Source organism: Pleurodeles waltl, chromosome 3_1 (assembly GCF_031143425.1).
Source record: "Pleurodeles waltl isolate 20211129_DDA chromosome 3_1, aPleWal1.hap1.20221129, whole genome shotgun sequence".
In the NCBI taxonomy this organism is placed as follows: Eukaryota; Metazoa; Chordata; class Amphibia; order Caudata; family Salamandridae; genus Pleurodeles; species Pleurodeles waltl.
In genome coordinates, this window is record NC_090440.1 from 153998624 (window position 1) to 154022948 (window position 24325).

The 24325-nt window shown below is 44.2% G+C and overlaps 1 protein-coding gene across 3 annotated transcripts in view; it reads right to left on the reverse strand.

The window, feature by feature from the left end:
- LOC138283857 (mucosa-associated lymphoid tissue lymphoma translocation protein 1-like) overlaps nucleotides 1–24325 on the reverse strand; it is a 977541-nt gene that overhangs the window by 665615 nt on the left and 287601 nt on the right. For 2 of the 3 annotated variants that reach the window (XM_069222018.1, XM_069222020.1), the window contains one exon: nucleotides 2314–2388. The exons of the other annotated variant lie outside the window; for it this stretch is intronic. The gene's annotated coding sequence lies outside the window, so the exon portion shown is untranslated. The remainder of the gene's footprint in view (nucleotides 1–2313; nucleotides 2389–24325) is intronic. 3 annotated transcript variants of the gene reach the window in all.

The window sequence follows — 24325 nt, forward strand, 5'->3', positions numbered from 1 at the left end:
ATTTTGCGAATCCCAGTTAGCGATTCGGTAAAAATCGCTATTTGGTATTCGCAAATGCGAACCTTCATACATCTCGCCCAAGGTGTTTAAACATTACAGGTATAGGCTTTATGTCAGCTATTTGGACTCCTCATAACTTAATTTGTATGTGTTGGTTGCTCTTTACCTGAAATACCATCTGATGATACAACACTACTTTCACCATTGACCATCACATGGGCTCCATCTCTTTGTTGCACATCGATATTGTTATTTAGAAACTTCTCACTCACACTATCACCAACATTGCTCTCCCTGAAATAATTTCTCTATGGCACAATTATTCCGCCATCCTTTATCTTCCAATAAAACAGAAGATTTAGAAAACTTTATGACTTGGACTGACAGGAAAACTTTGAATTCCACTTAACAACTCTGGAAGGCTTGTTAATTAAAACCCAATTTCCAACACATACACACACACACATCATTCACATCTATTCTTTGATCAAAAGATGTTCTGAGAATATTCTGCTTGGATGAAACTTCTTTCTGAATTTCCAAACTCTTATCCTGAAATTCCACTCTATCCTTCATCCACTCCAGATTCAAACATGATGCAGGTTTCCTACCACTCAATAAAACAAAAGGTGGTACACCTGTAGTACTATGTGGAGTTTTATTATAACTTCACGCTTTGTCTTTCAACAAATTGGGTACATTTAAACCCCTGGCAATTGTGGTCTGTACACCATCCTTTAAGAAATGATTCCCACTTTCAACTAAATCATTAGAAGGAAGTGCTTTCATATACTTAATTGCATGTCTCTCCAAAAACTGTGTCATCTCAACAGAAACCTATTGTTATTTGTTACAATTGTTAGTGGAACTTGTTTCACGTGAAAAAGATGCTCTAGAAACTTTGCAACATTGTTGGTGTCAGGAGAAACTTTACAACATTTTTGGTGTCAGACGACTTAACAACAGAATAAATCAATTTTGAATAGTAATTCACAGTTGCAACCAATAACCTATTATCCAAAATGCTATAAGGAATAGCAAAATGCACACCTAACATCTCCTATGGACCTTCTGGCCAAGATGTAGAAATGAAAGGCTTGTTGACAACTGTCCAGTGTGTGTCAGCAATCATACACACTTTATACTTACCCACAAATTTCCTGACTTTTCCATGTATACCTGGCCACCAACAAAACTGCTTGATTTTATGCATAGTTGGTGAAATCCCCATACCTCTCATGATTCCATGATTCTAATTAAATCATTCTATCATGTAAACAAAATGAAATGGTTGAACAAGAAGATCCTGTTTAAGAATTATAACAATAATAAGTTCTGACACTACCTCAGAAAATAAATTCTTAATTCATTTGATATTCTCTAACGCAGCCAATCTTGTACAAAAAGATCCTTTACTTTGCATAACATCATATGTCATATAAAACACATTCCATTCGTTTTCAGAAACATTCAGAAGGAAATTTGCATCAATAACTATAACACATTCATCTTCCTGAATTTCTTTGGGCTGATCAACCTCATCAACAACAGGCATATGTGAAATGCAATCTGCCATCACATTTTTACCGTCTGGCAAAAACTTTGTCAAAGTTAAAATCCTGCAAGCAAGATAACAATCTAATCAACCTAGATGATGCCTTACTGGAGAGACTGCTTCCCAATATATAGATCAAAGGCTTAAGGTCTGTGTACAAATCAAATCTAGTACTCCAAATATACATTTGAAATTTCTCATCAGCCCACAAACAAGCCAGAGCCTTTCTTTCAATGGTACTATACTTCTGTTTAGCATCTTTCAACATACATGAAGCAAATGCCACTGTTTGTTACTTGCCATCAGACATAAGGCTAAAAACTGCCCTCAAAACACATGCACTTGCAGCAACAATAATAATGCAACTCATAACCTTGGAAAAAGTGTGTATATCATTCACTAAGCCCCAACAAAGATCTTAGTGCATCTTTGTCCCCACAAATGAGTGTGTTCTTAATGGCATCAACCAAAGATAATTTTGGTTTGATACCCTTCTCTCTTATGCTATGGCCTAGATAGTCATCTTGTTTGGTTAGAAAAGTAAATTTGTCTCCGTTTATAGTCTTGCCATGTTTCAAGTTTCAAGTTTCCAAAACATTTTTTAATTTCTTATTGTGTTCGACACTCTCTGCGAATATAAAGATATCATCCTGGAATGCCTGAATGCCATTGATTAACAAACATTATATTCATCAAGCGTTAAAAGACACTAACTGCGGATGCTCATTCAAATTATATCTGCAAATACATTTACGTACCATAAAGTGTTACAAAAGTTGTTAGATGCTGTGACTCCTTTGCCAAAGGTATTTGGTGATAAGCAGATCGCTGATCTACAGTTGAAAAATACAACCACCAAGATTAGCTAACATGTCTTGCATTCGAGGTAGGAGACAGTCAACAATTTAATTTTATTTAAGCCATGTAAGTCTTTAATCAAATTTCAACAGTTTTTTTCCTTCAAACAACAGCTGCAGAAACTCACTTTGAAGACTTTACTGGTCTAATTATTTCACGAGGAGCATAAAGTATCTAATAAAAGTGTAAATTGCGGTCCAACAGCCAAAGGAACTGGTCTGACGTTTTTAACTGGCCTAACATTCATTTTCAATTTAACTGGTGTTCAAGCCCTTTAACTAGACCAACTTTTTGCATACTTGGCAAGCTATGATTCAAGATCACCAGTTTTCCTATTGTCTTCTATACACAATACCCAAACAACAATACCCAAAAGAACAGTTTTTTTCTGAACCAGTGTTCAGCAGAATACCTAATTTTCCTTGACACTCCCAAGCCCATGATATTTCACCTTTTCTTGGCAACATATATTTTCGTAAAAATGTTTTTCGCTTTACATTACAAGACATCCCAAAAATAGCCCAAGACAATGCTGTCAAATTGCTCAAATCAGCTGCAAAGGCATTTAAAAACAGTATTTTAAAAGCATAATAGCCAACAAAATAGTGACTGCTGATCCCGAATCGGCCATTATGTTTACATTTACTGTGCCAATATTGCAAATTGGTTCTTTGAACATCTTCTAAATCGAAATTACTCTGTATACATCAACAGTTAAAACAAGAATTGATAAATCCTCACATGCATTTTTCAAAATCATCTGTATGACTGACATTAGTATTAGCTTGGCCATTCAACACAGAGCCTTGAAATTACAAACTTTCCTGTATGCAGCTTTTGCTGTTTACCAAGCCAAACTCTGCATGTTACGGTAAATACCATATAGTTTTCCCCCATTTAAATTCTGACAGGTTTGACCTCCTAAAATGTAACCAAGGGGTGAAGTATTTATTGCACCACGTCATTTCAAGGTGCAGTAACTACAACACAATATGGCATTCCTATCCTTGTGCAAACAGGGATTTACACAGGGATAAGAAACAATGATTCATCAGAATAAGGGTCTATGGGCCATATGTACGAACACATTTTCCCATTGACACAGAATGGGAAAAACCCTTTGCTACATCTGGCCCTATGTCCCTAATACTGTTAATGTACCTGCTTTTCTTATGTTTAAAGGAAACTCAACACATATATTTAAACAAAAGTACTGCCAGACCCCAATGTAGGTGGTTTTACTGGGCAGCCCTCGCAGACATCTGTGAAAGTCACATCGTCCAGTATCTGGAGAGAAAACCCTGGGCAGCTGAAAACAATCAATAGTTAACAGTCAAAGTCTGTGGGCATCATTCACAAAGGCAAACTAACACGTTTAATTTACATTTCTTTTGGTATTCCCAAACACAGAGTTATTAGTAAGTTTAAGACGGTGTAAGCTGCGCAGTCGGGCGGCGAACGCTGCTCATAAAAAGATAGGAGATGACTATATAAAAGGCTATGACTATGTTTTCATGTGCAGAATTCTCCACCTCGTCTAGGGAGTGTCTCTGCAGTGGCAAATTTACTATTAAGACTCTCTCTGTGCCCCACAGTGCATCTTTTAGTTCACAAAATACAGCCAAATGGAGTGGGGTGGGGTGGGGGGGGGGACACTGTTCGAAAGTCTTCCCCTTGTTGTCTTGAATAAGGGTGCCCACCTGGCCTCAATTCAATTCGTGAGTATGCAAGTCAACTGTTCCATAGCAAGATGAGCCATAACCTATGAAAATATTGTGTAAGTGGAAGGGGCTGTTTTGTCCCACTTGTGTGCCATCATCCATTTAGTGGCACCTAGACATTGCAACCTTACATACCATTCATATTTCAACACCGTTGTGTTATAGGCCTCAGCCCAAAACGCATGGTCTCTGGAGTAAAAGGGAAGGAATAACCCAAGACACCCTTAAATGTATTGGCAACACTGTGCCAGACGGGGCAGAGTTGTGAACACTGCCAACAAACATGTAAGGCATCACCAATCTCCTCACACCCCCACATCACTGAGGGTATGCTTTAGGATACATAAGAGACAAGTGAACAGGGGTATAATGCCAACCATACCATATTTTAAATGCATCTCCCTACAAAACTTCAACGAAGATGAGCGAATATCTCTGCCAGTGTCTTGAGATTTGTCCCTCCTAGCAGGCACGCCCAGGATTTGTTATGCTTCCACAAAGGAGTTACCTCAACCCTCTCTTCCGCAAAAAAAGGACCTGCCATCTGGTGCAGGTTGAATTTTCTACTGCTCTGGAGGGGAGTGAAAGAGGGTGGGTACGTCACCAGGTGCTTGTATGTTACGAACTGATCCCACATCTTCAACATTGTTCTAACCAATGTGCTAATTATTGTGTGTATTTGAAAGTGTCTGTTGTGTGCTTAGCCAAACCAAGTCCCACAGGGGTCTGTGAACTATGGCATAGTCCATGTGTCGGCAATATTCTTCCAGATTCCAACATCAACAGATTCACTGCTATTCCCAGTTGGGCTCAGTGGTATGTACCATTTTATTTTTACATTCAAATTATTTTTTATAGACCTGTTCATCTTTTTTGTTATCTTAGTTCAGCCCATGAGCTGTGAATTCAGTGGTAGAGTGCTCTAGCATTGGAGTCTTGTGAGTTGCTGGCCACCCCAGAACTGATTATCCGTCACTCTGTTGTGTACTCTCTGTATCCTTACATTGCTTTAAATAAACCTAGGTGCTAAGTGTGATTCCAGGGGAGGGGGGGAACGGCATAGCCTGATAGTAGATCCCTTGACTACAAAATCCCTTTCTTCTACGTTTGATTTGGAGAGGCAGAGTTTGCTAGGGTTTTGTCCATGTGAAGATATGGAGGCCCTCCGAGTTCCAGCACAAAACACAATTTATCCATACACTCTCTATTCTCTCCCAGCTCAACCAAACCTCTGACCAGTCACTGCAGGGACAGAGGTTGGTCTCATTCCATACCATTTCCTGGCTTGACAATTGGGAAAGCAACAGCAGGACTGTATCAAAACACACCAAAAGTACATGTGGTCGAGTCACAATTTTTCAGACTTGTGTGTCGGCTCAGAAGTATGGATCAAAAACATGAAGTGCAATATGTACCAATTTTATTCACAAAGAACACTTGTATTTGGGTAGGCTATGGCGTGCACAAGCAGATCGACGGAGTACAGGGTTGTGGTATTTGACTGGTAAAAGCTAACGTTATGCCAAAATGAACACATTGCAGTGTACTTCTCTTCTCCATAGGACTGCACATATAAATGCTCTTTCTCCAGGCCTGCATTTCTCTGTCTGAAATGACCATGTTCCAGCCCGATGTGCCAATTCCATTTCCTGTATGACATGTAGTACTGGCAGATATTCATACATGAGATGCAGGTGAGTTCTAACTTTCCCAGATGGATTTTCGAATGTCAATCAAAATACTCCTCAAAAGTATCCTGGTCTCATACATAAGCAGTGGTGCAAGCTCAGCGCTTACTCTGCGGAAGGTACTGATGTAAGCGAGATGGGTACAAGAATCAGAAATTTAAATATGTAAAATGTGAAAGAATAATAAAACCAAGCTCTGCTTTTACCCTTCATGTGAAATGTAAATGAGAGCAACTAATAACATACCACCTTTCTGAACCCTATGCAAGTCAATAAGAAATAGGATCAAGATTAGAAATTAAAAACTCTAAAAAAAAAATAATGCTGTCTTAGTAGAGCAAACAATTGCACCCAGTAATTAAGGGTCCACAAACTCAAGACCAGATAACTTCAGGGGCAGTTTCACAAAGTGTGCATATGCATCCAGTGAAACGGATGCAGTGGACAGGGATTGTGTTTGCGGTCACAGCCCAGCCCGAGCTCTGCAAAATCACCGAGGAAGCATCCAATGCACCCCACAATCAGGGACACAACACCCCTCTCCCTTCACCCACGCCCCCCTTTCGAGCAGAAAGATCAGGGCCAAGGACATCCATATGCCAAGTCCCAGGCCTAAGTTTGTTGCCCAGACCGGAAGGACCCCCATCTCTTTCCTGCTTTCCCATGCACAGCAGACAGAGACCAAACGGAAAGCGGTGCCTGAGGCTGCGTTCCCCTCCATCCACACTCACTTGATCACTGACCTCTGTTAACCCCCTCCGCCCACACTGAGAGTACAGTAAAGGGAACATACCGTGCTCGCTACTTCAGGTCCGGGACCCCACTCCCTCTACATCCCCTCCCTGCCAACCGCCCAGTCAAAGCAGGCAAGCCCCAAGCACTGTCATATCATGGAGCTGTGTTAACCCTTCTTCTCCCTCCCCCACCAAGAAAACGTTATAGGGGGGAGCAGGCAGTGCTCCTCACGAACCCCTCTCTTCCTTAACCCCATTGACAATTCTAATATTTAACTAATAGTCTGAGCAAGCAGAATATAGTATTCCGGAATCCACACTGTTATTCCCCATTCTGCAGAAAAAACTTGGTACAGCTAACATTTGGTGAGGGGATACTGACTGGAACCACTGATTCCTGCCCTCAGTATCCCCACACCAAATTCCAGTGATCTCATGATGATGACCGTAGTCTAGTTTCTACAGCAAAACACATCACCAATGGGCTAGTTCCCAAAGTTTCATCCAGCAAGTGTTATACTGGGTTAGATACGAAAGCTGGATCGCCAGTCAATGATGGCTGATGCAAGGTCGCTGAATACAATAGATATACCTGCTTGTCACGAATACTGGACATGTTGTCCCTGCAGTGGCGGGAATTAAAAATGAATCAAAAAGCTTTTACCAGAGTTTGTGGAGCTCTAACAGCAGGCAGGTAGACAAAAAAAACTGTCAATGAATTACAGCTGGCCCAAAGACTGGTTTGAGGCATTGAATAAGAAATAATGAAAGCAGTGGCTGCAAAGTCAGTGTGCCCTTTATGGGCACTACATAGGACATGGCTGTGTTTCTATCAGTGCTGAGTCACAAGTGCCCAGGTGTAGCCCAAATTAGTAAACAGCCATCTTTACTAAAAGGTGACCTGACCAAACTCTTAGACAGAATGAATTCCAGCACACCAAAACCTAACAGGATTCTTCCACTTAAGTTCAAGGTGGCAGGAAAAGCAAGTGTGAGTGTTGCCCTGCTCTATGGTGATTCAGACTCTCAGTCTTGTCTCGGAGGTAGCAGGATTTTCCTAGTCAAAGTGAAAACCGAGTGACCAGGTTTAATGGTCCACCATGGGTAGAGATAACAATAAAAAGGTTGCAGGAAGGCCCACTGACACAGGGTACCTCATGCAAGTCAGGCCCAGATACTGCAATATATTTTAAAGATCAATTCGCCTACAAATATAATTTAGCCAGTACTCACTATGCCAATTCCAAACTTGGAATTTACATCAACATTTAATATATTTAGGGGGGGCATTACCAGCTGTGAAAAAAGATGGATGTGCAGCAAAGGAGCTAAGTGATACAAATAAGTAATAAATCAAAGAAACAACAATGTTTCAGGTGATCAGGAATATAGAACAAGTTGTGGTTACCTGCAAGACCTTCATCACCCGTGGCCTCCTGTAAATTCAAGTTAGCAAGTCTCATCAAGAGGAATCTCAAGGCTCTTCAGACTGCTGGTTATACTAGTACTGCAGGAAAGAAAGAAACAGAGAGAGCCCCAAAGGTAGGCTGTCATGCAGGAGAAATAAATGAGACAGATTTTGGCCAACTGAACTACTCAGAATCCTTTGAGATGCAGGAGATAGGCCAATGATCCTTCAAAGGCCTTGATTACAAGTACCTATATGGCAGCACAGGCTGAAAAGGGCACGCAGACACCAAAAAGATGTGCTGAAGTCTGCGCCACATAAAGATCAGATTAGGTTTGGAGCCAAGCATACCTGCTGTACTGTGAAAACATTAATCGGCTTGTATAAGGATGTGACCTACATGACAGAGTCAACTGAATGAAGGCACTATAACAGCAGAATCACACTGAGAAGAAGGTGAAACTGGGCACAAGGATACATTTCTCTTCAATGAAGGACCACAGTTAAAAAGTGTTATTTCCCCTCATCTCCCTCTCGAAAATGATTTTGAAGGCAATATTCCACTTAGAAAAGACAGTAGCTTTCAATAGGAAAAATGTCAAGTCAAGCAAGATGTTTGTGAAGTTGAATGAAATGATGCTTTCAATAGGAAAAATTGCAAGTGAAGTAAGACTTTTGTGACTTGGAATGAAGTGATGGCATATGATAAAGCATAGAGAAAAACAAAAGAAGATGCAAAACTGCAATTTAAAAAAAATAATAATCTACTAACGGACAAATGCTGATAATTTCGAATGAGAGGAAGCAATGAAGCAGGTGGGTTTCCTATAGAAGTAACAAACAAAAGAGTTGTCATTGTAGAGCCACCGTACTGAAGCATATTGGGCATACAAGATAAAAACCTGGAAGGCATCCCTGTTAATTCTAAAAGAAGCCCAATGGATAGCAACAAAATGAAATGTGGAGGTGGAGAATGATACTTCACATAGCATCCACATGGTGTGGGTCTGGTATGAGATTCTCAGGTTTGGACAGGTGGGTGGCGAACTCTCTGTGGTCCTGAGTGGTCAAGAAAGCTGCAATTTATGATCGTTAGTATGGCAAAAGATGCTGCATTTGCAAGATGCAAATAGAACAATTGCTCCCTGAGACTGATAATCATAAAAAAGAGACATAGCAAGGGAATGGGGGGGGCGAACTTGTCTCGTCCTGGAAAGGCACAGTTGCATATGGGGATGAATCAATGCATGGAAGCTGAAAAGTGATCTATTAAGGAAGGAGAGGCCTCTGAAATTTTTATGAAAATAAGAGGTCCTTATTGAAGATAATATAGACAATGCGATAAGGAGTGAGAAATGATCCCTTGGGGTCCTTTAAAAGAGACTCTACGTTGACTTCGGTAGTGCTGGATATGTGCAAATACTTGATTCGCTTTGCATCCTACAACACAGTGCCTAAAACTTTAATGAGTTTGCTCTTTGGACCGCCTGCAAATTCGAAAGCAATTTTAAGCATCTGACTATTTATGAATCTAGATATTAAAGAATGTAACTGCATGCATCTGTGTATGTGTGTGAATTCCTGTGGACTTTGGACAGCTGGGTTTTAGTTCTATGGCTGGACAGGTCTGAGTGAGTGTAGGGGATCAGTTCAGGTGACAGAAATATCATAAAAATGTTACCAGACCTGCAGGTCTAGTGACCTGAATAATCTACTCAACCTATCTGTAATGCGCTTGACCTGTAAACTCGTCTCAAATTGTGTGATCCTAGGCAAATGTTTTATTTTAAAGTCATCTTTTTCTTCATAGTCACACACAAGAGTGCCTTCAAATATGTGAGTTCAGCATTTCTGCTGTAAAAAACTCTTTTGTTTGATTAAACAGACTACATTTTTGGTCCATGTATGATAAGAATCTAGCCCACATAAAGCGTACACATGTCCCAACTTGCCTCTTGGTTCACTAATGCCATTGTCATCAGGGCGAGAACAGGATTGTTTCTTAATTCATGTCCAAAATCTCTCATTTTCAATAAATATATCTGAAGAATTATGTGCTAGCACACTGTTTTTTATCAACAGCACATTTTCTATATTTTCTATTGAAATGGGCACAAACTTTCCCACTAACATGCAGTTATACTTAAGAACGCTGTTAATCTGCTGATACTCAATGAATACATCCTCCACAATTGGGCAAACCGGATGCTAAAATTAAAGGAAACAGTCTGCTCACTGCCCCCTGGACCAAAGGTATTCAATGACTATAAAATTACCTTTAAAAAGTCAGTCATTGTCCTCAATGCCAGGTAGCAACATAAATCCATTGCTGACAATTAGGGGAGGATTAGTACTATGAGCAGAATAAAACTGACTGGGAGTCCTACGAGAATTGCCACTTGGGGGAGCCCGTCGCAAGTGCCTATAGAAATATCCTAACTGCAGATGCTGCTGACGAGTCTCCAGAGCACCTGTTTCATTTGCCTTCCTTTTGCCCATGATATCTTCTGACAGCATAGTGACATAAGCAGAGCAGGCATTGAAGGCATGAAGTGCTTCCCCCCAAGAAGCAGGCCCAGCCCGGCCTCTGACGGGCCAAGGAGATGATAGAAAGCGGCCTCCTGCCACGTGGGCTGCTGGGGTATACAGTGCATCACCGCCTCCCACCCTTTCCCAGTCCCCGCACTACCCCCCAGCCCTCATAGCAAGTATGACAGATATCCCCTGAGTAGCAGGCTGCGATAATCCTCGGGGAGCAACAGATGATGGTATGCAGCCTCTTGCCGCTTGGGCTGCTGGGGTATGTGGTGCACGGCCTCCCGGCCCTGGCGGTAAGTCTGTCAGACAGTTTATGTATAAAACTATGGTGTAGAAACAATGTGTGGCAATCAAGTTTCAGGAAAAATATTTATCATTTGCACATCACCAAGTGGATTTTTCTGATTTGTTTCCATCACTGATTTGTTTTTTACCACTCAGAATTACAAAATTTATGCTTTCCTAAACAATTAAATGTTCTGAAATATTTTTACAGTTCATTTACAAGCTATTTAAATGTTGTGTGCTAGAAACCATACCTGACATCCTACAGCCTTTCCTTTCACACTCCTTGTACACCAGGATTGTCAGACAGTTCAATTTACAAAATTCTCCACCTTTGCAGTCAGAAAAAGAAAAGTAAACAACGACCTCCAGGATAAACTAAGTAGCAAATTGTAAGTAGACATAAGCTAACATTTAACCTCTGTCTTTAAAACAAACAGCTAAAAAAATATTTTTAAGGGCATCTTTATAGCAAATTTGCTTTCAGTGAAGTCAGCTAGCCAGAAGCATAATGGGCCAGTGGCAGCTAAAAATTAGCTTGCCCTGATAAAATCTGATTCACCATAGCTAGAGGGCAAGCAGATTTCTTGAAGCCTGCAGTTGCATACGTCGCCGAGTACGTATGAGCATTTCTTGCTTTCTTTATTAACAGATGAGTGTTGAGTGAAGGTCTATTATTGCAAGAGAGTGAAAGTGTTTGCAGGACCTGTGTGCATGTTAAAAATGTTTGCAAGTGTGTGCATGTGTATGTGAATGCAATGTTTCTGTACATTTTATTTCCATAAGAGTAATAAACTTGATAATTTGTGTGTGTTGAGGCCATCTGCATACTGTGCACCTGTCTCTTTAACTAGTAATAAGTCAAAAGTCAAGAAGGTTCACATAACATTGACATCTATTTGTGAATTATATTGTTCATGCAAGAACAGATGTATTTCTGTAGAAAGGAAGGGCTGTATGCTATCTTCCTGTAATTCAGTAACGTTCTCAGCTGTGGTCCACTTTCTTTTCCCTGCTTCATACTGTGGTTACACAGCATGAGTGGGGATGATGATTGCTGTACAGGAAGTGACTGAAAACTTTGAAACAGAAGTAGATCAGCATAAATAACTAATCTATATTAAAATGGACCAAAAAAGACCGACATCTCCATGGAGGGTATAAACAATGACTCGCCCTCGTTACTAACTGATTGAGAAATATTTTACCACTGATGCAAAGAGAATATGGAGCAGCATACGCTAGCTTAGGAAAATAGGAAATAAGAGCACAAATAGCATTTAATGCTCTTTTTATTTGTTCTAAACCAGCTTCTTGCTGCTGAAGAGTATCCAAAACACTCACTGGAAACTCATCTGACGGAGTTATCCTAGCAGGACAGGAACAACTTCAAAGACTTTCTAACAATGAAAATACATTGAATCGGTCTCAACTGTAGTAACTTTTGGCTAAGGACTTAATCGAATGATCATCCAAAGAAGCATAGTTCGCTAGGGTACAGACACATCTCTGCACTATCAATGTACACTACTGAATTACTCTAGGCGATATGGGGAAAGCGAACAACCTTAAACTACGAAGGCTCACATTCAAGACTAAAAGGACTAGCTGGGTGTGGGCACAGGAGCAGTCTGTGGAAACTAACTGGCATAAATGCAGAAAAACTGTTCCATTGCATGCAGTACAGCCTTTAGTCCACAGATCAGAAAGTGGACGCCCTCAACCACCACTTAGACAGTTTATCCACATGACTGGAAATGCAAGATATGCGATTGACAGAAGTGTCACATGGTGGAGACACGCAGCATAAAGAAAAGAAAAAAAGCTGCTTAATACGAAAAAGGTGCTGTCACTTATCAAAAGAAAAAAATGAGGACCTGGAGGCTAGATCTCAAAGTAATAATCTTTGCATAGTGGGTGTGGAAAAGAACAGAAACAACAGTAACATAGAGACATACGTGAAAAAAAGCTACTGATTACATTTCTGTCCGCCGAAAACTACAGAGACAGGAACTGAGAGCTTCAGCTTGCAAGGGAAAATGGGGACCTCAACATGACAGCAGCAAAATATCACTGTAAACAGACTTCACACTTGCGATGCAGGAAGCAGCCCCAGTGCTCGCGGCAGTGGGGAAACAAAATTGATCTAACTGAAGATGCCATGCTGTATCAAGCGCAACTCCAGATTGCACATAGTCAAAAAAACAGTGATCTTCACTAGCCCACAACAAGTATCTGGGTTTCTGAGAAGAGTGACCAAGAGAAAAAATGGAAACAAACAATACGCCACAACAGTACAACACCAATGGAGACATGGAATGAGACCCTGCATAACAGGCCCCTGGCTGGCACATTTGGAATTGATTGTGGTGCTGGGGTCACTGCCTGTCTGACAGATACGGAAGGCAAACAAGGTGGCCTACAAACTGCGAAACCCAGCACAAATCTCAGTACCTTACTCAGATCGAACTAGCACTACAGTATTTTTAAAGGTCAGGAACACCCAATTGGTAAACTCTGAGTTACATATTCTTTATACATGTAAAGGTTACTTGTTCTTGATGGTTTGGGGTAAGACGAACGAGTTACTTACCTTCGGTAACGACTTTTCTGGTGGATACATTAGCTACCTGCGGATTCCTCGCGTATTGAATACTCCCATTGCGCCAGCATTCGACAGAAATCTAATCACAGGTAGCTAATGTATCCACCAGAAGGTAAGTAACTCGTTCTTCTGATGGATACAGCTACCTGCGGATTCCTCACGTATTGAATAGAGTCCCAAAGCAGTATCGCACTCGGTGGTGGGTGCCTGAATGGTCAAACCAAGAAATCCTGCAGCACTGACCATGCAAAATCGCCATCCCTCCTAACCTCAGAGTTCAAGCAGTAATGCTTTGCAAAAGTGTGGAGGGATGACCAAGTTGCGGCCTTGCAGATGTCGACCACAGGAACACGCCTAGCCAAGGCCGAAGAGGCCAATTTAGCTCTGGTGGAATGAGCTCTTATACCATCGGGGGTTCCTTCTTTGCTAAAGAGTAACACATTTTAATGCAAAGAATGACCCACCTGGAGAGTGTTCTCTTGTGGACTGCCTTTCCTCTCCTCTTTCCCACGTACCCGATGAAGAGCTGATCCTCCAGCCTGAAAACCCTCGTTCTGTCTACATAAAAGCTTAGCGCTCTCCTCAGGTCTAAGCGGTGTAGTCTCTCTTCTTCTTTCAAAGGATGAGGCGGAGGATAAAACGAGGAAAGAGTAATCGTTTGGGCCATATGAAAGGGTGAAACAACCTTCGGTAGGAAAGCAGCCTTGGTCCTCAACACCACCTTATCCCCATAAAAAGATGTGTAAGGGGGTTTGACAGATAGAGCCTGCAGCTTACTCACTCTTCTTGCAGAAGTAACTGCAACAAGGAAAACAGTCTGTAGGACCAATAACCCTAAGGGGCAAGAATGCATAGGCTCAAATTGGGTACCCATAAGAAAAGTCAGAACCAGGTTTAAATCCCACTGAGGCATAATGAAAGGAGTGGGAGGAAATTTGTTAATAAGACCTTTTAAAAATCTAAGTACTATAGGGGATTTGAATAGAGAAGGCTGGTCCGGAAGACATAGAAAGGCTGACAGGGCAGATAAATATCCCTTGACTGTAGCCACTCCCCACCCCTTCTGTGCCAGAGACAGTGCAAAAGACAAGATATCTGATAAGTGAGCACGTAAGGGATCAATTTGTCTCTCTCCACACCAAATCACAAATTTAGCCCACCTATTAGTGTAGATAGATTTAGTGGAGTGTCACCTGGCCGATAAGATAACATCCACTACATCAGGCGAGAGAGAAAAGGAACTCAGGTTGCCCCGTTCAATCTCCAGGCATGAAGGTGCAGGCTCTGGAGGAGGGGGTGTCGAACCTGCCCCTGCGATTGCGAGAGGAGGTCTGCCCTGAGAGGGAGACGGGGCGGAGGGCACAGTGAGAGTTGGAGAAGGTCCGAGTACCATACCCTCCTTGGCCAATCAGGAGCTATTAAGATGACTTGGGCCCGGTCTTGGCGAATTTTGCTCAAAATTCGAGGAATCAAGGGTGTGGGGGGAAACGCGTAAAGCAACTGGTCGCACCAGGTCATCTGAAACGCGTCCCCCAATGCTCCTTGTACCGGATACTGGAGGCTGCAAAATAACGGGCAGTGCGAGTTCTCCCGGGTGGCAAACAGATCTATCCGAGGAAACCCCCACATCTGGAAGATTAGACGGACTTGATCCGAATGGAGACGCCACTCGTGATCGGTCGAGAAATGGCGACTGAGAGCATCCGCACCCACGTTCAAGACTCCGGCCAGATGATTTGCTACCAAACAAATCTGATGGTCCTTTGCCCAGGACCAAAGCCGTAGAGCTTCTCTGCAGAGAAGGTATGACCCTACTCCTCCCTGCTTGTTTATATACCACATTGCGGTAGTATTGTCCGTCAGGACCTGAACCGACTGACCGCAAAGGGACGGGAGGAAGGCCTTGAGTGCAAGACGTACAGCCCGCAACTCCAACAGATTTATATGAAACATATGTTCTACTGGAGACCAAAGACCTTTGATCTCCAGGTCCCCCAGATGAGCTCCCCACCCTAGAGTGGAAGCATCCGTTATTACTGTGGTCACCAGCGGAGGTTGCGAGAACGGCCTTCCTTGGGAAAGATTGCCGTCTGCAATCCACCATTTTAAATCCGCAGCAGCGTCCCCGGAGATCCTTACTGATCCTTCGAGATCCCCTTTGTGTTGAGACCACTGCTTCCGGAGGCACCACTGAAGAGCCCTCATGTGCCAGCGAGCGTGAGTGACCAGCAGAATGCAAGAAGCAAACAGACCGAGCAGGCGTAGGACCTTGAGGACCGGAATGACCGCTCCACTTTGAAACATTGGAACCAACACCTGAATGTCCTGAATCCGCTGAGGCGGAGGAAAGGCGCGACTCAATGTTGTATCCAGTACTGCCCCTATGAACAGGAGGCGCTGAGAGAACTCTAGGTGAGATTTGGGTACATTCACTGAAAAACCCAGGTCGAACAACAACTGGGTTGTCGACTGAAGGTGATGCAGCACGAGCTTCGGAAACTTGGCTTTGATCAACCAGTCGTCCAGATAAGGAAAAACTGCTATCCCCTTTCTTCTGAGCTCTGCCGCAACCACCGACATCACCTTTGTGAAGACTCAGGGTGCTGAAGTAAGACCAAACGGGAGGACCGCAAACTGATAGTGTTGCAACCCCACCACAAACCGGAGATACTTCCTGTGCGACTTGAGTATCAGGATATGAAAGTAAGCATCCTGCAAGTCGACAGACACCATCCAATCTCCATCGTTCAGCGCCAAAAGCACCTGAGCTAGGGTCAGCATCTTGAACGTTTCTTGTTTTAGGAACCAATTCAAGATCCTCAGGTCCAGGATTGGCCTCAACCGACCATCCTTCTTGGGGATCAGGAAGTATCTTGAGTAACAACCCTGACCCCTTTCCTGCTCTGGAACCAACTCCACCGCACCCTTTGAAAGGAGGACTTGAACCTCCTGTTCTAGCAACAGGAGATGCTCTTCTGAACAGTAGGAAGGGCGGGGCGGGATGGGGGGCGGAATCTCCCGAAAGGGTAGGGCATGGCCTTTCCTCACAATGCTGGTAACCCAGGAATCTGATGTTATGACCTCCCACTTGTGGAGAAAGTTCAATAACCTCCCCCCTACAGGAGTGGAGTGAGAAGGAATTGGCAGAAGTCTAAGGCTGCTTCCCATGCTGCACCCCTCCAGAGGAAGAGGCAGAGTGCTGCTGAGTGGCTCCCCTGGTGCAGACTCTACCCCTCCCCCTGTAAGATATATAGGAGAGAGCAGAGGTGGGTTGATGCTGGAATCTTCCTCGAAAGGTGGAGGAGGAACCACAACCAAATCCTCGAAACCTCCTAAAAAATCTGGAGGAAACAGAAGAAGAGGCTTGCAAGCCCAAGGACTTGGCAGTGGCCCTACTCTCCTTGAACTTCTCTAGAGCTGAATCAGACTTGGCGCCGAAAAGCCTATCGCCATCAAAAGGAAGGTCCAAGAGGGTCGATTGTACATTAGAAGAAAATCCAGAGCTACGAAGCCAGGCTTGCCTCCTTGTAGCCACAGCAGTACCCATAGCTCTAGCAACAGAGTCGGTCGTATCTAACCCAGATTGAATAACCTGGGTTGCCGCTGCTTGAGCATCTGAAACCAGGCTCAATAATTCTTGAGGCACCTCAGTATGCGTCGACTTAATCTCGTCCATCAGTGCGTAAATGTATCTCCCTAAAATGCACCTAACATTGGTGGATTTCAAAGCCATGCTACATGACGAGAAAGCCTTCTTTGATGATATGTCCATTTTTTTAGAGTCTCTATCTGAGGGCACAGCTGGAAAGGATCCTGGAGCAGATCGGGCTGAGCAAGAAGCCTGAACCACTAGGCTTTCAGGTGTTGGGTGCCTGGAAAGGAAGCCTGGGTCAGCAGGCGCAACTCGATATCTCCGAGCCACAGATCTATTCACCGCCGAAGATGACACCGGCTTCTTCCAGATTTCCATGATGGGATCCAACAGTGCCTCATTAAAAGGCAAAAGTGGCACTTCAGTTGTTGAGGCAGGGTGCAACACTTCTGTCAAGATGTTTGGCTTGGGCTCAGACACCGGCAAAGGGAGATCCAAAAAGTCTGTCGCGTGGGCTCTCATTATCCTAAATGAGACTACTGGATTTCTAGGCAGCAGGATCGATAACGGTGTGGGGGACTGAGTCTGACCCACGTGTAAGGAACTCTGTCACCCTAAATCCGGTTTTTGCTCTGGCTAACTAGCAGTGCCTCATTTCTCCCACGGGGAAGAGATGATTGGGCAGCCGAGCGCATGACATCTTCAGAACTTCTCAGGGAAGTCGTGGTCACTCAGATCCAAACCAACTCTCTCATTTACAATATGATCTCATATACAAATGACAAAGACAGTATAAGTTTTATATAATGATTTAATAAAACGACTGTATTTTAGATAATAAGGCATGAGCCGCAATAACCAGAACCATACAACACAGTAGGATTGAAATAGTTACCAGGAGAGTAAAACATAAGAACAAAGCGATCATCGTGTATAATAGTTTCTACTCTCCCTCTGCTTGTTCTATTTCGAGCACAGCATGTTAAGCTTCTAGCTTGCCTGTCTGTATCACTGGGGAGACATCAGCCCTCATACCTGAGCAAAGGCCTGTGATCTTGGTTCAGCATCTGCAACGAGGCAGTCAGCGTCTAGTTGTGGTTCCCTGGTCGGAATCTCCCTCTTGCGTGTATTGGGACAAGGAAGTGATTTTATAACTAACATGTCAGCGTGATCACAAAATGTCCCTACGCAGGAATGCCAAGTCTAAACTCCTACCACGTCAATCGGCAATGTACCAGACTGTATCCTTGACTGAAGCACAGAGTGAATGTGTTATGGAGAACTCCAGTGCTGAAGTAGGCAAAACAGTGTGATATGAATAAAAAACAAAACCGTAGAACTGGCTATTTGAAAAATAACAGTACGAAGTCTAATAAAAAGCATTTAGAGCAAAGTGCACAGAGGCTCTAAGCTGCCAGCAAATGAATAAAATACATCCAGGGAAAAGTGCACAAAGGTCTAAAGCCTGAAGCTAACGCGCAAAGGATACGTAAAACCAACCACACTACACCCTCCCCTTGTCGGTAGCAAGTGGTTCCAATAATATAAAAATATGCCCCAGATATAAACAATACCTAAAATTATATACATATTTCGACAAGGTCAGAAGACAACAAAGTCATAAATTTAGAAAACATGTGACAATAAAGCCAAATTCAATATAATGTCAATTTTGCAGGAGAGGAAAAAAAATCCAATTGTTAAACAGAGGCAATAGAGAGTAGGAGCTCCTCCACTTCGATATATGTCAATATCGGAAGATCCACGCCACAAAGTACCATGGAGCAGGTGTGTTCCAAAGCCCCAAAACCATTCAGGGCGGCACCCTGTGCAGGGCCTATGAATGAGACAAAACCATCTTCCTCCAGGAAGGGAATCTCATAAACTGCCTCACGAAGCAAACGCAACCGTAGTGCACAAGTCTGGGAATGAGCCCTAATCGGGAACATCAACAGATCAGGATCGACCACTGGAGGGTGCCGCAGTGAGAGACAGAGAGCCAGTGCATGTTCAAACGAGCACCAAAGGCACTGAAACACGGGTTGCACACAATCCAAAACCGGTCTGAATGACAGAGACCAGTCGCACTCCAAATGGCCCAGGAGTGTTGCTCCAAAATGCTGCATCATGCGTTCACGACACAGCTGTGCTGACGGGAGCAGCAATATAGGATCTCGTCGTGGCGGGACAGCCATTGCGAAAAAATAGCAACAACAGCAAGACTCCAGCCAATAAAGCCAAAATAATCGGGAAACCCCCAAAAATGCTTCCGAAAATAGAGTGTATAGCCGAAGGTATCAAACCGAATATGGAAGAGAAGGTGTGAGCAAAACCAACACCAACGGCTTTGAAAAAATGTGCAATACCAGCAGTGCTGGATGCATTAAATATACGCCCCACAAGTTCACCGAAGTGACTTGGAAAGTTAGTATTCAAAAGGGACTGTATCTCCGCCGATGACCTTGCCACCTGAAGTGCGTAGGTCTCGCTAGCAGATGTAAGGGCCACATGCTTTTGAAACAATAAAGCTTTTAGCCGACTCAACTTGTCGAAATTAACCTTGGAAGTAGCAATATGAGGCCAGATGTCCGCTACCTCCCTAATTTGAGTGGGGGGAAACAACACATTCCCGCAGCATGTAACGGCCTTGTTGACAACGACAACGTAAACTATTCCGGCACGCATGCCACAGCAGCGTTCGCTGTTAAGAACAATGTAACTGCCGTTAGAAAGCACCTGGAAAGTGTTTTTAATAACCAGGACTGGAACTCCCTTCAGATAACAAGCTAAGTTAGCAATCGAAGCGTTACACGCTCCGTGCAAGGACAGCTGTTTACAAACCATAGAATGGCTGACAGAAGTTTCGCATTCACTACCGCTAAGAAAAACCTCCCTCAAACCATTAACACATCTGTATTGAAAGGGAAGCTCCCACACCTCGTGTATGTAACTGTCTCCCAATAGTTCATATCTACCCACCGGAATGTGCTTCAAACAAGAAGTAAATTGCAGAGTGGAGATAGGCAGATTAATAACCCCATGAATCAACCATTCAGCTGACGGAATCTCAGCCACCGTGAAAGGCAGTTTCTCCAATTTCTCAATATTCAACATAACATACGTCGCTTCCTTTTTAGCCATCAGCTGTTGTTGACGAGTCAAATTAAAGGAGACAAAGATCTCTCTGGCACGAATGTGCTGCCATGGAACGCGACCTGCCTTCAAGGTCTGAAGAGTCCAACCCAGCTGCATGATGGACCGCGTCTGACTCTGCCCATGATATAAAGAAGACATGTCCGATTTAATAATGTCAATAGCAGAGGAAACAATGCTGTCAATCGTGTAAACACGGTCAGAAAGGGTATGCATGCCATTATCAACAACAGACAAAGTCTGCATCAGGTTTTCCTGATCAATCTGCCTCAACCGGGCTGCAGCCTCCTGTTGTGAAAGCTTCCAAATCTCATTATAAACTTCGTATAAAAACCTTTTCTTCCGTGGTACCTTGGGACCTGACAAAAAATCTTGTAAATCAGTATAATTAGACAGTAACGTGAGATGTGACTTAACTGCATCCAGCGTGGATGACTTCAACCATTGCTGACAAAGCTTCCCCACGATGTATGTAGTTATAATATCTGCATGTTCTGGTGAAATGTAACGAGGGTCTGCCCTACTAGTCCTGAACTCCCCTGAAGAGGTGACAAAACGTTGATGACACTTATTAGTGTCTATAGGCCATAATAACCACCCGCCCGGATGTATCGATGAAGTGTTAAGCGTATCGATCCTGCTGCCTAGAAATCCAGTAGTCTCATTTAGGATAATGAGAGCCCACGCGACATGGCCCCACATTGAGCGCCATGTCGCGTGGGCTCTCATTATCCTAAATGAGACTACTGGATTTCTAGGCAGCAGGATCGATAACGGTGTGGGGGACTGAGTCTGACCCACGTGTAAGGAACTCTGTCACCCTAAATCCGTTTTTTGCTCCGGCTAACTAGCAGTGCCTCATTTCTTCCACAGGGAAGTGATGATTGGGCAGCCGAGCGCATGACATCTTCGGAACTTCTCAGGGAAGTCGTGGTCACTCAGATCCAAACCAACTCTCTCATTTACAATATGATCTCATATACAAATGACAAAGACAGTATAAGTTTTATATAATGATTTAATAAAACGACTGTATTTTAGATAATAAGGCATGAGCCGCAATAACCAGAACCATACAACACAGTAGGATTGAAATAGTTACCAGGAGAGTAAAACATAAGAACAAAGCGATCATCGTGTATAATAGTTTCTACTCTCCCTCTGCTTGTTCTATTTCGAGCACAGCATGTTAAGCTTCTAGCTTGCCTGTCTGTATCACTGGGGAGACATCAGCCCTCATACCTGAGCAAATGCCTGTGATCTTGGTTCAGCATCTGCAACGAGGCAGTCAGCGTCTAGTTGTGGTTCCCTGGTCGGAATCTCCCTCTTGCGTGTATTGGGACAAGGAAGTGATTTTATAACTAACATGTCAGCGTGATCACAAAATGTCCCTACGCAGGAATGCCAAGTCTAAACTCCTACCACGTCTATTGGCAATGTACCAGACTGTATCCTTGACTGAAGCACCGAGTGAATGTGTTATGGAGAACTCCAGTGCTGAAGTAGGCAAAACAGTGTGATATGAATAAAAAACAAAACCGTAGAACTGGCTATTTGAAAAATAACAGTACGAAGCCTAATAAAAAGCATTTAGAGCAAAGTGCACAGAGGCTCTAAGCTGCCAGCAAATGAATAAAATACATCCAGGGCAAAGTGCACAAAGGTCTAAAGCCTGAAGCTAACGCGCAAAGGATACGTAAAACCAACCACACTACAAGTCAGCCGCTTTTCTGATGACCGAATGAAAAGTCGCTGCCTCCTCCGTGTACTCTCCAGGTGACGACAAGTCCCATTCTGGAGAGGTGTCCAGACCACTAGCCGTGTCCAAGCCATGGAGATCTTCACGAGAGTCCTCAATCTCCCCTTCCTCCAATGTCTGTCTCCGATATTCTTGCTCTTCAAGGAGGCGAAGAGCAAGCCTCCTCGAATGCAGTCTCTCCTCTATCCTCGGCATCGACATGGCGTCAGCAGATGTCGAAGCTTGACGCCGCTCCTCGGATCCATCAGACACCGGATCTAACTGCGCCATGGATGTCTTCGGAGCCGAACGAGGAGTAGGACGGTCAGAAGACTGTTCCGGGGCCGGTGGAGGTCTACTCGGCGTCGCTGGCTGAGACACTGACGCCACAGGAGCCGACGCCACAGGCGCCGCCACCGCCACCGAGCCCACATTTCCCAAGGGAAGAAAGGGCATAAAGGGTGCTGGTCGTAGTGGAGCCGGAGCACCCATGTTGAAGGCCAAAGGGCCTGAAGGACCAGCCGGTCCACCACCTGGAGCCATCTGTTGGAAGATGGAGAACATCGCATTCAAGAATGCGGAACTATCGGCTCCAGGGGCCGGGAAAGCCGGGTACTGAGGTGCCTGGGTCGAAGGCGACATCGACGCCGGTCCCGACGTCTGCATGGTCGGAGAAAATACCTGAGGCTGTGGAACTTCGAACACCGAAGGAGGATTAATAGGTGACATCGGTGAAGTCGGGGAAGTCGGAGATGCTAACGACGTCGGCGGCTAGGGAGAGACGGTGGGACTAACTTCCCAAGTCTTCCGACGTCGAGTTGAAGGTGACCTCGATCGAGACCTCTCCCTACTCGACAGGCGCCGAGATTCTCGACGACACCGGGAGTCCTGATGACGCCGATGCGACTTCGGTGAAGACGACTTGCAGTGATGTCTTTTCTCCTTCTTCTTTGATTTCGCCAAAAAAAGCTTGGCCTCACGTTCTTTTAAGGCCTTTGGATTCATACGTTGACAAGAATCGCACTTGTCAACGTCGTGGTCGGAACTAAGACACCACAAACAGTCAGAATGTGGGTCCGTAACCGACATTTTGCTACTGCACTCATTGCAGGGCTTGAATCCTGACTTTCTTTGCGACATTGTAATGTCTCAAAGCAAAAAACAGCAAAAACACTTTAACTACGTCGAGTAGCAACAGTAGCTCCCTCGAAGATAACCGTTTAGAATGGCACGGAAAAAAGGGAACTGACGTCGGCACATCGGCGAGGACCTCTTATTACCTGTATGACGTCAGACGGCGTCGCGTGGGCAATTGTGACGTCCTCGTCGACGTGCAGAAGCTAGGAAGAAGATTTCCGTCGAATGCTGGCGCAATGGGAGTATTCAATACGTGAGGAATCCGCAGGTAGCTGTATCCATCAGAAAAGTTTGTGTCATATGGAGGCAACTAGAGAGCACAGAGATTCACCCTCAAGTTTAAGGGCAGGTGTGGAAGACAGAAGTGGGGAGGGCTAAATGTACCACACAATAAATAGCGTACAGTGCAGAGATGACGCCATATGCTGTGGTTACCCGGGTACAAGGGCAGGGCCTCTGCTATTGGCAGCAGGCTGTGCAACTTACTTCAAGATGCACCTAATGCATGATCCAGGCTCAAAACAGTGAAATGCAGCTGACATTTAGAAAGTGAGAGATTTGAATTATCCCAGGAAAAAAGGCAGTTATTGCCAGAACGCAGGCATTTGCTACCTGCAGGAGACACATCTGCTTAGCCAACAAGGCAAACAACTATATACCTTAGGTGTGGGACAGTGATACCTGACATCGTACTCTGCATATGCTGGAGGGACAGTGATACTTATAAGGCATGGCATCTTATTTAAAAAAAATACAATCCTACACGGACTGAATGTCTGTCATACCATAGTACAGGGACTACAGCAAGAGAGAAATGTCACGATGGTCAATACATATGGACCAAATATAGATGATCCTGTGTTCTTGGCAGGAATGTAGGCAAAAATTCAAGAGATGGAACCCAAATTGGTCGTCTTAGGGCGCCTTAACACCCCAATAGACCCACAAAAGCCAAAGCAGCGCCCTTAGAGCATTGCACAGTAATTTGAAAGACAATGATCTGATAGATGTGTGGAGACTAAGGGGGTCATTCTGACCCTGGCGGTCCATGACCGCCATGGCGGAGGGCGGCGGAAGCACCGCCAACAGGCTGGCGGTGCTTCCTGGGCTATTCTGACCGCGGCGGTAAAGCCGCGGTCAGAAAAGGGGAACCGGCGGTTTCCCGCCGGTTTTCCCCTGGCCCAGGGAATCCGCCATGGCGGCTCTGCTTGCAGCACCGCCATGGGGATTCCGACCCCCTTCCCGCCAGCCAGTTTCTGGACGGCGGGAACGGGTGCCGTGGGGCCCCTGGGGGCCCCTGCACTGATGGGCAG